This window comes from Mesoplodon densirostris, chromosome 14 (assembly GCF_025265405.1).
Source record: "Mesoplodon densirostris isolate mMesDen1 chromosome 14, mMesDen1 primary haplotype, whole genome shotgun sequence".
In the NCBI taxonomy this organism is placed as follows: Eukaryota; Metazoa; Chordata; class Mammalia; order Artiodactyla; family Ziphiidae; genus Mesoplodon; species Mesoplodon densirostris.
Window position 1 is genome coordinate 39710895 of NC_082674.1, and position 16625 is coordinate 39727519.

Genomic DNA, 16625 nt, shown 5'->3' on the forward strand with positions numbered 1-16625 from the left:
TCAGAATTGGAAAGGATATTAGGAATCTGTACTGGTCAGCCTTCTTAGTTGTAGACCATAGAATGCATTTTAGCTATTTTAATTGGGAAGGCATTTATTAAATCATTGTTGGAAGGAAAAGAGGCAGGAGCTCAAGGTCAGAGGTTCTCAAACTTGGTTGCACATTTAATCACCTGGGAGCTAATGCCCATATTATACCCTGTACCATATATCAGACTGTCTGGAGTAGAATCCAGGTGTCAATTAAAAAAAAATTTCCTCATGTGATTCCAATGCATGGTCAAGATTGAGAATCAGTACTCTAGACTGAGCTCCTAGAAATAACATCTAGAACCACACTGCTGAATTTGCCTGGTGAGGGAGCTGCTGCCATTACAGACCTCAGAACAACACAGCTTCTTCCATAATCTGCAAGCTGCAGCACCACTGACAATCTCAGGAAGTCACCTGTACTAGTACTAGCAAAAATGGCCTCTCAGTGCCCAGGCTGTTTCTCTAGGTAGCTCTTTCTGAATCAAAGTCTCACACAAGTGCGTTTGAATGTTAGAACCTGTCACACGGTCACATCTAGCAGCAAAGAAATCTAGGAAAATTGTTTATTTAGACTTTTCAGTGTGAAGATGGGACTCAAAATGTGTAGAACTATTCAAATATGATGTGAATGTTAAAAAAAGTTTTGGAGTAACCAAGAAAGACAAATGTCTACTACAGGGTCAATTGATTGGTTACAAATCTGACATGAGTCAGAGACACCTGGGGGAACTTCGCAATAATAAAGCTTCTCAGGCCACAACACTGGAGAAGCTGATTCAATAGGCTTGTGTGGGTTCTGGATTCTGCCAAGTTTGGGACTTTTGAGAGTCCAACCTCCCTCTTGGAATGTTTCCTCTCCAATCAGAAGCATTTCACTTCCAATCTGAGATAAGGCTTAATCTGCGCATGTCTCCAGAGAAGCAACAGAGTGATGCAGACTCACAATAAAGTGTCAAAGACCAAATAGAGCCTTTAGCTAGGATCTTAATCATAGGAATGGTGTGAGGAAAGGGTTCTAGACTGGTGAGTATTAGGGATATAGTATTTCTTGATTCTGTAGGATGACCATTATCCACCCTTGGGAGAACTGTATAGTTTGAAAAGTCATTTTCAATATTTGAAGGCAAATAAAAACAATCCCTTATTATTTTCATAATGAAAACAACTGCAAGTAAAGCTAGGTAAAATTTCCCAGGCTAGTGAGGTTATGTAGAAAGTAATAATTTCTAAGTGGGAGTATGTGTATGTGATTTTTATATTTATCTGAATAAGGCATGTGTTCAAAAAAGTTGGGTAACACTACCCTAAACCATCTGGCCCTTCCTTTTTGGGGAAGAGGTGTGAGTGAATTCAAAGCAAAGTGGGAGGGGAGCCCTCTGATGGCCATGTACTCCAACAGCTGCCCCTTGCACCCAGCAAATGAAGTGCTGCTTCTAAAAGATTATAATTTTAAACTACTCTCTAGAGTCTTCAATGTACATCTTTAAAAAAATTACTAGATCCACACAGCTCTAGTAGCCCAGGTGACCATCACATCTTATTTAATGTGCTGTATATTCACCATGTCCTGGGTCAGGGCCACTACAAATCACAACTTCCTGGAAAGCACATTGCTTTTTATCAACATCTTGATTTACAACCAGCAAAAATCCATAGCCCGCTGTGACCCTTCTAAAAAGCGTGGCTTTCACACCTTGTCCTCTTCAGAGGGAATAAAAACACCCTCATTTCTTCTATCAGTGCATTGGCTAGAAACACTACCTGGACCATTTATTTGAGAGAGGCTTGTGTGTAGGGGAAAAGGCCCCGAAGATAGAGAGCTGATCTCACAGTGCAGCCGAGACCAATATGTAGCAGTCTATTCTCTGCAGTGAAAACGGGAATAGGGATTTGTATGCACTCATAAAGGCAGCTTAGGCTGGCAGATAGCATATTCTGAACCTTACTCCTTCTTCTAACCTCTCCCCATATGTTTTCATGACCTCATGGCTGTTATGTCATGAGGGTGGGGGTACAGGGAGGGAAGATTGACCAGAAGAATAAATCATTTACATATTAAATTTTCTGGAAAAAAGAATCCCTAGCAATTTGATAGGTCCTTGACAACACCTATTAAACTGAATCTTTTAAGAAAAACGGAGTTACCTATGGTGTGTTGTTTCCTCTGTTTTTGGCTAACTGTGAATCTGGCAGCTAGCAGAAAATCATAGTTGAAAGGAATCCAAATTAAACCAGATCTCCTCTATCACTCATGGCTGCTTCAGTAAAGCTCACATTATACCAAAAAATCAAGTGTTCATTGCAGAATCAGGGTGCAGGACGGCTTTTCTTTATACAGTCTAAACAGGAGCTGTGATGAATAACTTTTAGTTGCTTGTGATTAAATAGGGAGTCTGGATGAATATTTCCTGGAGCTGGAAGCATGGTGTTGAAGTGGAAAGCAGTTTACTATAGCAGTAGGACAAAGAAAAGGAGAAGCTGTGGCAGCCTGCAAACTCCTGACTGTTGCTCTGAGAGCTAGGAGGTTCAGGTGACTTGTGATAGATTCCTGTTCCCTCAGAAGTGGAGGAAAGAAGCTGCCACCTCTGGATAAACTTACAACAGCATTATAGCACGTCTCAGGTATAGAAACGCAAACACAGCATTATAGGAGACCCTGTAAAATGTCAAGAAGTATTGATTGGCAAAGACTGAAATGAATGCTAACACTCACATTGGGTAGGATGTAGTGACACAGACATATTCATATAATGCTAGTGGGAATATAAATCGCTACAGTCTTTCTGGAGGGCATTTAAGCAGTTTTGTAAAAACTTTAAATGTGCATTTCCTTTGGCCCAGAAATTTCATTCCAGGGTTTTCTTGAACAACTAAACAAAGACGTGTGTACAAGGATGTTCCTCCCAGTGTTTTTATAATAGGAAACTACCTAAGTAGAGAATTGTTAAGTACACCATAATGCATCCACACAAAAGCATACTATGTAACCATTACAAATAATGCCTGAAAAGACATCCAGAAAAATGTTAAGAGGGTCCTCTGCTTGGTAAAATTTCAGAATTTTTTTTAAATGAAGGGAAAGGAAACAAATTCAAGAACTACTTGCCCTTCAATAATTGCAAAATAAAGCTGTTTCCTTCTTCAATATTAGGACCCCACCTATGAGGTACCTATGATTATGGATAAAGAAAGATATTTGCTGCATTTTTCCTATTTAAAAGAGAAGGCTTGTGTAATTAGCTCTCAACCCATGAAGTTTAGAGGACAACAGAGAGGGTTTTTTTTTATACAAATTTATTTATTTTTGGCTGCGTTGGGTCTTCGTTGCTGTGTGCAGGCTTTCTCTAGTTGTGGCGAGCGGGGGCTACTCTTTGTTGCGGTGCGTGGGCTTCTCATTGTGGTGGCTTCTCTTGTCGCGGAGCTCGGGCTCTAGGCACGCGAGCTTCAGTAGTAGGGGCAGGTGGGCTCAGTAGCTGTGGCTCATGGGCTCTAGAGCACAGGCTCAGTAGTTGTGGCACATGGGCTTAGTTGCTCTGTGGCATGTGGGATCTTCCCAGACCAGGGCTCAAACCCGTGTCCCCTGCATTTGCAGGTGGATTCTTAATGACTGCACCACCAGAAAGTCCCAATAGAGAGTTTTGTTAAGGGAAAACTTTCTAGAGATTTTGTGTTTATTCATAGAATAAATGTTCATGTGATGAATGAATGAATGAAGTGAATGCTTTGTAGAGATAAAAGAGACAAGAGAAACCATCCAAATTCTCATCCTGCAAATGGGGTGCTTGAAGTCGTCAACTAGAGACTTACATAGCTAGAGATAGATGTACACACCTGGTAATTGGTAGTGCCAAGGTCCATTGTGACTTCACAAGATCAAGAGAGATCTGTGATTTCTCAGGTCCCTTCCACCTCTGGGTCACCAAGTTCTGTAAGGGCTACTTGGATGTGATGACTAACTATTGGTAAGATGCTGTTTAAGGCTGTGGTTTAACATGGAGCTACTGATAACCATAGTACTTTATGCATGGGTGGTGCCAATAAATTCTTGGCCACTGGTAATCAGGATGAGGATGCTGTTTCTTCTGCCCTGGGAAGGACACACTGAGCCTCCTTTACTCCATGTCCAGGCCCCCTGTGACTGTAGTCACTGAAAGTACAGTCAGGGTGAGGTTGTAGTTTGTAGCTTAGAAAGCACAGTTTTCTCTTTCCTGCTAAAGGACCTAGCCCTGGCGAAGTTGTGGGATATGTGGTTTTAGACTCCGTTAGTGTTTTTTTCAGTGTTCCTCTTCTCCACCTGTTGCTGTTCTTACATCCTTCTCTTCCTATGTTTGCCAAAAACCTCCCAGGCACCTATCCTATGTCCATCTCAAAGGACCATAAATGGCATTAAATAAATCTATGGTTTCTATACCACATTAAAAAGTGTTTCATTATAGAAAATCTCAAATATACACAAAACTAGCAATAATGCCTATGTCCCCATTACTTGGTCTCATCAATTGTCAAAATTTTGCCAGCCTTATTTCAACTATTCCCTCTCTCAACATTTTTTGGGGGGAGTATTTTAAAGCACACCCTAGACATCATATTATTTCCCCTTTAGAATGAATCTCTAACTGAGAAGGAATTTCTAAAAACACAATCACTATGCTATTAGTTCACAAACAAATTAATAATAATTCCTTAATGTCATCTAATACTCAATTCGTGTTCAAGGTTCACCAATTGTCTCAAAAATGTATTTTTATAATCAATTTGACTCAGGATCAAAACAAGGTCTATACATTGCATTTGGTTGGTATATTTCCCAAGTGTTTTAAAAATCTATCTATCTATCTATCTTTGAGGTGAAACTCACCTAACATAAAATTAATCATTTTTTTTTAACAGGGTCTTGGGGTCATGAGACCAAGGACATGTAAGTTTATTTTATTTTTTTAATTTTTGGCTGCCAAGCATGTGATATCTTAGTTCCCCCACCAGGGATCGAACCCGCGCCCTCTACATTGGCAGTGTGGTGTCTTAACCACTGGACCACCAGGGAAGTCCCTAAAAATTAATCATTTTAAAGCAAACAAATCAGTGGTATTTAGTGCAGCCACAATTTTTTGTAACCACCATCTTTATCGAGTTCTAAAACATTTTCATCATCCCAAAAGGAAACCCAGAACCCCCTTAAGCAGTTGCTCTCTTTTTCCGCCTCCTACCAGCACCTGGCAACCATCAGTCTGCATTCTATTGCTATGAATCTCCTTGTCCTGAATATTTCGTAAGATGGAATCATACAACACGTGACCCTTTGTGTCTGACTTTTTTCCCCTGAGCATAATGTTTTCCAGGTTCATCCATGTTGTGGCATGTGTAAGTACTTCATTCCTTTTTACAGTCGAATAATATTTCATTGTGTGAATATACCACAATTTGTTTATCCATTCATTTGTTGATGGGCATTTGGGCTGTTTTCATCTTAGGCTATTTTGAACAATGCTGCTGTGAACATGCTTGTGCATGTATCTGTTTGAGTACCAGTTTCCAATTCTTTTGAATATATACCCAGAAGTGTAATTGCTGGGTCGTAAAACAAATTTATGCTTAACTTTTTGAGGGACGGCCAAACTGGTTTCACAAGGACTGCACCATTTTACATTCCTACCAGCAATGTATGAGAGTACCAATTTCTCCACATCTTGCCAACATTTTCTATTTTTTATTTTTTTTATTATAGCCTTCCTAGTGGGTGTGAAGTGGTATCTCATCGTGGGTTTGATTTGCTTTTCCCTAATGACTAATGACTTTGAGCTTCATTTCATGTGCTTCTAGGTCATTTGTACATCTTACTTGGAAAAATGTCTATTCAAGGCTTTTGTCCATTTTTAAATTGGTTTGTCTCTTTGTTATTGTTGTAAATTTTTTAAAATCTACAATTTTCCCTGCCCCCGACCTCCTTTCCATGCTATGTAGTTGTTGAACAAACCAGGTCATTTGTCCTGTAGAATTTCCCTCATTCTGTATTTGGCTGACTATTTTCACATGGTGTAATTTAACTTGTTTCTCTATCCCCTTATTTCCTGTAAACAGATACTTTGGAACTAGAGGCTTGATTAGATTCATTTTGTTGTGGTTGTTGTTGTTTTGTGGAGATACTTCATACGTGGTCTTATGTCCTTCCTACTGCATTACATGGAGGAGCACATAATGCCTCATTGTCCAGTTTTTAGTTATCCAAACTGTATATTGAGGAACTCTAAGGTTCTGCAGTGTTACTTATGGGGACTTGCACATGTTTAATTCAAATTTCATTAAAAATATACAAGTGACTATTTTTTTTCTGGACTTCTTCAGATTGAAGAGGAAGCCAAGTAGGTAAGTCTCAGTCCTCCACACAGCTTCAGCCAGAGTCACTTTAGTTTTATATATTGGAGTTCTAGGTAAGATTTAATTAGAAAAACATTAATTTTTAAAAATATGGAATAAAATGAACATGGTAATAAAATGAATCCCTTCTAAAATGTTAGCTGATTGTGTGACCCTTTCCAGAGGTACTTATGTCATAACTGGGGACTTTGGAAGCCAGAAAAACCTTAAGACTCAATGAAAAAATAAAAAGTTCTTTAATGCAAGTAATGGGTGCATCTGGAGGGAGACAGAGCAGAGTCTTCCTGGTGACCCTTGAATTATACATCATTATAATTATACATTACTGTTGTAATGTCCCCAAATCTAAGGGTGCCTCCCATTCATCTATGTTTTTTGCCTCATTAAATGAAAATGGATTTGAATAACAGAAACTCACATTTTAAAAATTGTTTTTATTATTTATTTTTATTTGTTTTTGGCAGTGTTGGGTTTTTTTTTTATTAGTTTCTGCTTTATAACAAAGTGAATCAGTCATACATATACATCTATTCCCACATCCCTTCCCTCTTGCATCTCCCTCCCTCCCACCCTCCCCATTCCACCCCTCCAGGCGGTCACAAAGCACCGAGCTGATCTCCCTGTGCTCTGCGGCTGCTTCCCACTAGCTATCTACCTTACGTTTGGTAGTGTATATATGTCCATGCCTCTCTTTCGCTTTGTCACAGCTTACCCTTACCCCTCCCCATATCCTCAGGTCCATTCTCAAGTAGGTCTGTGTCTTTATTCCCGTTTTACCCCTAGGTTCTTCATGACATTTTTTAAAAAATTCCATATATATGTGTTAGCATACGGTATTTGTCTTTCTCTTTCTGTCACTCTGTATGACAGACTCTAGGTCTATCCACCTCATTACAAATAGCTCAGTTTCGTTTCTTTTTATGGCTGAGTAATATTCCATTGTATATATGTGCCACATCTTCTTTATCCATTCATCCGATGATGGGCACTTAGGTTGTTTCCAGCTCCGGGCTATTGTGAATAGAGCTGCAATGAACATTTTGGTACATGTCTCTTTTTGAATTATGGTTTTCTCAGGGTATATGCCTAGTAGTGGGATTGCTGGATCATATGGTAGTTCTATTTTTAGTTTTTTAAGGAACCTCCATACTGTTCTCCATAGTGGCTGTACCCATTCACATTCCCACCAGCAGTGCAAGAGTGTTCCCTTTTCTCCACACCCTCTCCAGCATTTTTTGTTGCCGCGCACGGGCTTTCTCTAGTTGCGGCGAGCGGGGCTACTCTTCATTGTGGTGTGTGGGCTTCTCATTGTGGTGGCTTCTCTTGTTGCGGAGCACGGGCTCTAGGTGTGGGGTTTCACTAGTTGTGGTTCGCGGGCTCTAGAGTGCAGGCTCAGTAGTTGTGGTGCACGGGCTTAGCTGCTCTGCGGCATGTGGGATCTTCCCGGACCAGGGCTCGAACCCGTGTCCCCTGCATTGGCAGGTGGATTCTTTACCACTGTGCCACCAGGGAAGTCCCTAGAAACTCACATTTTAAAGTCGAGCCTAAAGCTTTATGAGAGGACTATGGTTCAAAATGGAAGGTGTGTGAGGTGGGAATGGCTGAGAATCTGGCAATTGCCCCTGGTGTGGTATATAGATGTCTTTTGGGTGTCTTTTGCCGAAAAGATCTCTAATTCTGGTCACAAGAAAAAGTCCTCCATCTTTCTGACACAGAACATACACATTCTCTGTGATACCTTAAATCAATACCTGATCATCCACCAGATGCTTTTCTAGCATTCCATTAAAATTGAGCTCTTCTCTATAACTGGATGTTGAACACATCAAGGTGATGGATAGCCCATCAGTCCCTTATCCCCAGGATTTTGGAGGCAAAGTCTTCAGTCTTTCTGTGGTTAAAAGGAGATTTATGAAACTTTGCCTCAATTCTAGTTTAATCCCCAAGTGTCTTGTTTTTTAATCATCAAAGAATTGTAAAGTCTGCCCTTCACGGAACTAGGAACAGCAGGACGGACACACAGCTGGATCCCATTGCAGGCAGATGGGGAGAGCACTGAGACCACATATTTCCTCTGAGATGAGAAGACTCCAGTTCCGATTATCCTGTTCCTCTGCTCTGTAGTATTGTTTCTGGAATAGAAGATCTTGCCAGTAGAACAAATGCTTTAGCTAGAGTCTACTTATGTTATCATTACTATCATCATCATCATCATCATCATGCCTATATTCCAACATAATGTTGGAAAAGAGGGGCAACTACTTCCCCTCTTTACCTTCTGAAGCTGATTTTAAAAGGGCTACAGAAACAAGGGAAGAAAAGCAGCCAATCCAAGGTTTGGATCAGCTGCTGTCCCCTCAAACTCCAAATTTACTGTAGAAACTCAATGACCTTTCTGATTGCCCTGACAGAATTCTCATGAATTGTCCATGAAGATTTGGATTAAATTTTATCAGCTTTTATCCAAACTGATAAAAAGAATATATATATAATAACAGTGACTTTTTAGACACAAATGTTAAGGTTTATCAACTCCCAAGCCCTTTCCCCAACTAATAGGTTTCAGGGTGATGATTGCAAGCCAAGGACAGAGGTACTGTTGGAAGGAAGGTTGAACCCAATCACATACAGAAAATGAAGCTGCACAAGAGGCCTTCTAGAGGGCCTCCTCCCTGTTCATCAGGCCACATCCCTTTTGGTATAGAAACCATACCTGTATGTATGGGTTTAGGTATAAAATGTTCATTATGGTGAACAACTGGAGAGAACCTAAATGCTCAACAGTGGGAAGACAGGGAAGTATAACTGCATATTGAAACATTAAAAAAGATGTTGCATAAAATTGATTGATGTGGGAAGATGCTCATGATAAATTAGTTGAAAAATAAGATGGGAAATTTTACATATTTATAATTTTTCTTTTTAGTTTTGGATATTTTTAGTCTTGAAAGAATTATGTGTGCTTTATTTGGGAGGAGAAGGGAGGTTCTATTCTAAGCCTTTTTGTATATTTGCATGGATTGGCTTAGCGGATTAGCTCCCTGTGGAAGGCACAGACATCTTGGACCAATGGGAATAGACAGAGAGTGAAAATGTTTCAACTTGGGAAGAAGAGAGGAAGGACAAGCCTAGATGACCTTGGAGTGGCCTGAGTACTGCCTGAGAAAAGGGGTAGGTGGCAGATGGACCAGTGAATAGAATAAATGAAGGCTTGATTTGATGTACCAGACTCCAAGCTTTGAGCTATTCACAGTTTGGTTACGTACCACCAACATGAGTGTGAATGGAATAATGTCAGTGCCCAGCATAAGGTGGGATATCCCACCTTATGGGATATAAGGTGGGACAGGAGTGATGTTGTAATGTTTCTGGTTTTGTTGTTGTTATTTTAGCCTTTTAATCTTCTTTCTTTACCTGCATGGTTCTGAGTGAGGAGACTTGACAGTCCTCTGCATATCCCAGGAGTGAGATTTTAAACATCAGTTTGACAGAAAAAAATGGGTTCATGTAGACAGAGGATGATGATGGGACACCAAACATATGGATCTTCTTTTCAAGTGGCAGTTCACTGCCCTAAATGCACTGCCCCAAGTAGAAACACAGGTTAAGATTCAGAGGCTAACATCAAAGATAGGGTGCTTTTTTTTCTACAGGTTAAAAAGCAACTTGCGGTGTTACTGCAAATATATCTGAAAGGTGTTGGCAACTTCAAAGGAATTCATTAGGAGATTTCCCCACTAAAGCTCCTGGAAGTTTACTAAATGCATACAGGTGTTTTATAAAAGTAGGACCAGGAGGCATTTTAGTACAGACCTCCGATTAGGTAACTGGAGGAGAGTTGTGTTAAAGGTCAGGAATGGAGAGCAGTTTCTTGTGATGCATTTACTGGGGCAAAGTTCCTAACCCTTTTCATCTGTTTCCTCTTCTTTAAAATGGTAATAATAATACCCAAGCTTACAGGGGCATTGAGAGGATTAAATAATATTGTTTGTGTACAATATTATTGTTCAATATTATTGAACAATATTATTGGAATTAAATAATGTTAATTCTTTTATAGGTAAAACAAAATGCTCAAAATCAACATCTGAATCAAAATCTGCAATATTTGCTTTGGAAGGATTCTAGGTTCTTCCCAAGTGAATCATACCTAAAAGACAAGCCATGGGAGAGGAAGGTAAACTCAACCCACTCCTTGAGGTTCAGAAGGAACATAATGGTGGGATGTTGAAGGAAGGAGGTTGTTGGAAGGTCAGAATTTGAATAAGAATTGAAAGAAATAGTCTCTCATCCCGCTAGTGTTCAAATGATCTCACTCGGTCTTAAGAAGTGAAACATATAGGGCCTGGTAAAATTTTGAAGCTTTCTGAAAGGTTGCTCAAAAAATATAAGAAAAAAGGGAACAGCCATTTTTGGACAGATGAAGTGATGTACACACACTCGCTATTGAATCTTGGACAGGAAGATCCACCACGATTACAATCTAGCTTCCAGTCCAGAGGCCAGTTCAGCCAAATATTTTGTTCATGCTTTTTAAAACTCAGTGGCAAGTACATAAAAATGTCTACAACCCAGATGAGGTTGTTAAATTCTTTCTTAAGAACAGACAGAAAGAAGTGATTTACTGGAGCATATTGCTGGGTTTGTTTTTATTTTTATTTTTGCTCTTCTAATCCCCAAGCCCATAGCAGCCCGTCTAGTTGAATCTTGATTTGTTTTGTCTCATATGAATGTGAACATCCATCCTCCCAGCAGAAATGGTAAATAGCTGTACACATCTATGTCATGAAGTGGTCATAAATAACAATCATTTATAGGGCTGGTGGGAGGGCAAACTTTGGGCTTAGAGAACTGCCTGCAGCTTCACTGTTCTATGAAGTTTTCTGTAACTAAAGGAGCAAAAACATTGTTCTTTGTTATTGTTGTTTAAAATTATTATTTTAAAATCATACATACACATAGTAAAAAAAAATTGGTATGTTAAAGAATGGTATTAAATGAAAAAGCTCTGTCTGCCACAGTGGTAACCACTTAAAAGTGATCAGTTTTAGGCTACACAAATCATGCAAAAACATGTTCTTGTAAAAATTTTAAACCACACAGATAAAGCTAGAGTCCTTCTTGACTATCACCCCAATTACATTCCCCTCCTCAGAAGTCACCACCATTGTTAACAGTGATGGGTTTCCTCTCAGATCTTTATAATCTTTATTGGTATGCTTATATTGATTCTTATTTTGCACAAACGGTACACTGCATTTATTACCCAACCAATTGCTTTTTTGACTTAATAATATATCTTGACATTCTTCCATGTCCGTGCATATATGTCTATTTCACTTCTTTAAACTGTAGTGTAATATCACTCTGCCATAGTTTATTTATGCACAGTGGACACTTAGATATTTCACTATTACAACACGGAGCTGCACTGACCTTCATTGTCCCTACTACCTGGTACACATATGGAAGTGTTTCTCTAGAATACATGGGAAGTATCCATTTTTAGCCATTTCCATTTTAAGTTCTGTTTTTCACCATGATCATTAAAAATTATATGCTAATCACTTATTTTTTGATTTACCAAGTTCAGATTTTATCAATTGACTCCTTACTATGAAAGAAAGATGGAGAATTTAGTTCACTTCTATAACCTTTCACCTCCTTTCTACTCCCAAGATTTGTTAGTTATATTTTTATCATTGGCTCTTCTATTGATTACTTTTACAACTTTATATAACACACTTCAATGTCTAGTTCTTTTTTAAACAACTTTAGACAATATCTTTCGATTCCCTATTGTGAACATATTAGCACTTCTTCTTCATCCTCCTCTCCTCTCCTCCCAACTTCTGTCAGCTACAGTATTACTTTTATCTTGTCCAGGTTTATAGTCTTTACATTCTATTCTGCAACTGTACAATACTCCATGGTTTCTCTGTCAACTGATTCTAAAAACTGGAAACCTTTTGACAATGTCTTAATATTGACTCTTTAAATAATATTCTTGATATACCCAAATGTCGTTGAACCCTTGGAGAAGGAGCAGAACTGTTCAAAGAAAACTGCTCGGGGGAGAGGGGGAAGATGGCGGAAGACTAAGACGCGGAGATCACCTTCTTCCCCACAGATACATCAGAAATACATCTACACGTGGAACAACTCCTACAGAACACCTACTGAACGCTGGCAGAAGACCTCAGACCCCCCAAAAGGCAAGAAACTCCCCACGTACCTGGGTAGGGCAAAAGAAAAGAGAATAAACAGAGACAAAAGAATAGGGCCGGGACCTGCACCAGTGGGAGGGAGCTGTGAAGGAGGAAAAGTTTCCACACACTAGGAAGCACCTTCGCGGGTGGAAACTGCGGGTGGCGGAGGTGGGGAGCTTCGGAACCAAGGAGAGCACAGCCACAGGGGTGCGGAGGGCAAAGCGGAGAGATTCCCGCACAGAGGATCGGTGCCGACCAGCACTCACCAGACCGAGATGCTTGTCTGCTCACCCGCCGGGGCGGGCGGGGCTGAGAGCTGAGGCTCAGGCTTCGGTAGGAGCACAGGGAGAGGACTGGCGGTGTGAACACAGCCTGAAGGGGTTAGTGCACCACAGATAGCCAGGAGGGAGTCCGCGAAAAAGTCTGGACCTGCAGAAGAGGGAAGAGACTTTTTCTTCCCTCTGTTTCCTAGTGCGCGAGGAGAGGGGATTAAGAACGCTGCTTAAAGAAGCTCCAGAGACGGGCGCAAGCTGCGGGTAACAGCGCAGACCCCAGAGACGGGCATGAGAGGCTAAGGCTGCTGCTGCCGCGAACAAGAAGCCTGTGTGTGAGCACCGGTCACTTTCCACACCTCCCTTCCGGGGAGTCTGTGCTGCCCGCCACTGCCAGGGTCCTGGGATCCAGGGACGGCTTCCCCAGGAGGGCGAACGGCGCGCCTCAGGCTGGTGCAACGTCATGCCGGCCTCTGCCGCTGCAGGCTCGCCCCGCACTCCGTACCCCTCCCTCCCCCCAGCCTGAGTGAGCCAGAGCCCCCAAATCAGCCACTCCCTTAACCCAGTCCTGTCTGAGCGAAGAACAGACGCCCTCCGGCGACCTACACGCAAAGGCGGGGCCAAATCCAAAGCTGAAACCCGGGAGCTGTGCGAACAAAGAAGAGAAAGGGAAATCTCTCCCAGCAGCCTCAGGGGCAGCGGCTTAAATCTCCACAATCAACTTGATGTACCCTGCATCTGTGGAATACCTGAATAGATAACAAATCATCCCAAATTGAGGAGATGGACTTTGAGAGCAAGATTTATTATTTTTTCCCCTTTTCCTCTTTTTGTGAGTGTGTATGTGTACGCTTCTGTGTGAGATTTTGTCTGTATAGCTTTGCTTTCACTGTTTGTCCTAGGGTTCTATTTGTCCGTTTTTTTTCTTTGTTTGTTTTTTACTTAAAATTTTTTTTCATAATAATTATTTTTTTATTTTAATAACTTTATTTTACCTTACTTTATTTTCTTTTCTGTTATCCTCTTTCTTTCTTTCTTTCTTTCTACTTTTTCTCCCTTTTATTCTGAGCTCTGTGGATGAAAGGCTCTTGGTGCTGCAGCCAGGAGTCAGTGCTGTGCCTCTGAGGTGGGAGAGCCAACTTCAGGACACTGGTCCACAAGAGACCTCCCAGCTCCACGTAATATCAAATGGCGAAAATCTCCCAGAGATCTCCATCTCAACACCAACACCCAGCTTCACTCAACGACCAGCAAGCTACAGTGCTGGACACCCTATGTCAAACAACTAGCAAGACAGGAACACAACGCCACCCATTAGCAGAGAGGTGGCCTAAAATCATAAAAAGTCTGCAGACACCCCAAAACACACCACCAGACGTGGACCTGCCCACCAGAAAGACAAGATCCAGCCTCATCCACCAGAACACAGGCACTAGTCCCCTCCACCAGGAAGCCTACACAACCCACTGAACCAACTTTAGCCACTGGGGACAGACACCATAAACAACGAGAACTACGAACCTGCAGCCTGCAAAAAGGAGACCCAAACACAGTAAGATAAGCAAAATGAGAAGACAGAAAAACACACAGCAGATGAAGGAGCAAGATAAAAACCCACCAGACCTAACAAATGAAGAGGAAATAGGCAGTCTACCTGAAAAAGAATTCAGAATAATGATAGTAAAGATGATCCAAAATCTTGGAAATAGAATAGACAAAATGCAAAAAAACATTTAACAAGGACCTAGAAGAACTAAAGGTGAAACAAGCAATGATGAACAACACAATAAATGAAATTAAAAATACTCTAGAAGGGATCAATAGCAGAATAAATGAGGCAGAAGAACGGATAAGTGACCTGGAAGATAAAATAGTGGAAATAACTACTGCAGAGCAGAATAAAGAAAAAAGAATGAAAAGAACTGAGGACAGTCTCAGAGACCTTTGGGACAATATTAAACGCACCAACATTAGAATTATAGGGGTTCCAGAAGAAGAAGAAGAGGAAAAGAAAGGGACTGAGAAAATATTTGAAGAGATTATAGTTGAAAACTTCCCTAATATGGGAAAGGAAATAGTTAATCAAGTCCAGGAAGCACAGAGAGTCCCATACAGGATAAATCCAAGGAGAAACATGCCAAGACACATATTAATCAAACTGTCAAAAATTAAATACAAAGAAAACATATTAAAAGCAGCAAGGGAAAAACAACAAATAACACAAAAGGGAATCCCCATAAGGTTAACAGCTGATCTTTCAGCAGAAACTCTGCAAGCCAGAAGGGACTGGCAGGACATATTTAAAGTGATGAGGAGAAAAACCTACAACCAAGAATACTCTTACCCAGCAAGAATCTTATTCAGATTTGATGGAGAAATGAAAACCTTTACAGACAAGCAAAATCTGAGAGAGTTCAGCACCACCAAACCAGCTTTACAACAAATGCTAAAGCATCTTCTCTAGGCAAGAAACACAACAGAAGGAAAAGACCTACAATAACAAACCCAAAACAATTAAGAAAATAGGAATAGGAACATGCATATCGATAATTACCTTAAATGTAAATGGATTAAATGCTCCCACCAAAAGACACAGACTGGCTGAATGGATACAAAAACAAGACCTATATATATGCTGTCTACAAGAGACCCACTTCAGACCTAGAGACACATACAGACTGAAAGTGAGGGAATGGAAAAAGATATTCCATGCAAATGGAAATCAAAAGAAAGCTGGAGTAGCAATTCTCATATCAGACAAAATGGACTTTAAAATAAAGACTATTAGAAGAGACCAAGAAGGACACTACATAATGATCAAGGGATCGATCCAAGAAGAAGATATAACAATTGTAAATATTTATGCACCCAACATAGGAGCACCTCAATACATAAGGCAAATACTAACAGCCATAAAAGGGGAAATCGACAGTAACACAATCATAGTAGGGGACTTTAACACCCCACTTTCACCAATGGACAGATCATCCAAAATGAAAATAAATAAGGAAACACAAGCTTTAAATGATACATTAAACAAGATGGACTTAATTGATATTTATAGGACATTCCATCCAAAAACAACAGAATACACATTTTTCTCAAGTGCTCATGGAACATTCTCCAGGATAGATCATATCTTGGGTCACAAATCAAGCCTTGGTAAATTTAAGAAAATTGAAATTGTATCAAGTATCTTTTCCGACCACAATGCTATGAGACTAGATATCAATTACAGGAAAAGAGCTGTAAAACATACAAACACATGGAGGCTAAACAATACACTACTTAATAACGAAGTGATCACTGAAGAAATCAAAGAGGAAATTAAAAAATACCTAGAAACAAATGACAATGGAGACACGACGACCCAAAACCTATGGGATGCAGCAAAAGCAGTTCTAAGAGGGAAGTTTATGGCAATACAATCCCACCTTAAGAAACAGGAAATATCTCGAATAAACAACCTAACCTTGCACCTAAAGCAATTAGAGAAAGAAGAACAAAAACATCCCAAAGTTAGCAGAAGGAAAGAAATTATAAAAATCAGATCAGAAATAAATGAAAAAGAAATGAAGGAAACGATAGCAAAGATCAATAAAACTAAAAGCTGGTTCTTTGAGAAGATAAACAAAATTGATAAACCATTAGCCAGACTCATCAAGAAAAAAAGGGAGAAGACTCAAATCAATAGAATTAGAAATGAAAAAGGAGAAGTAACAACTGACACTGCAGA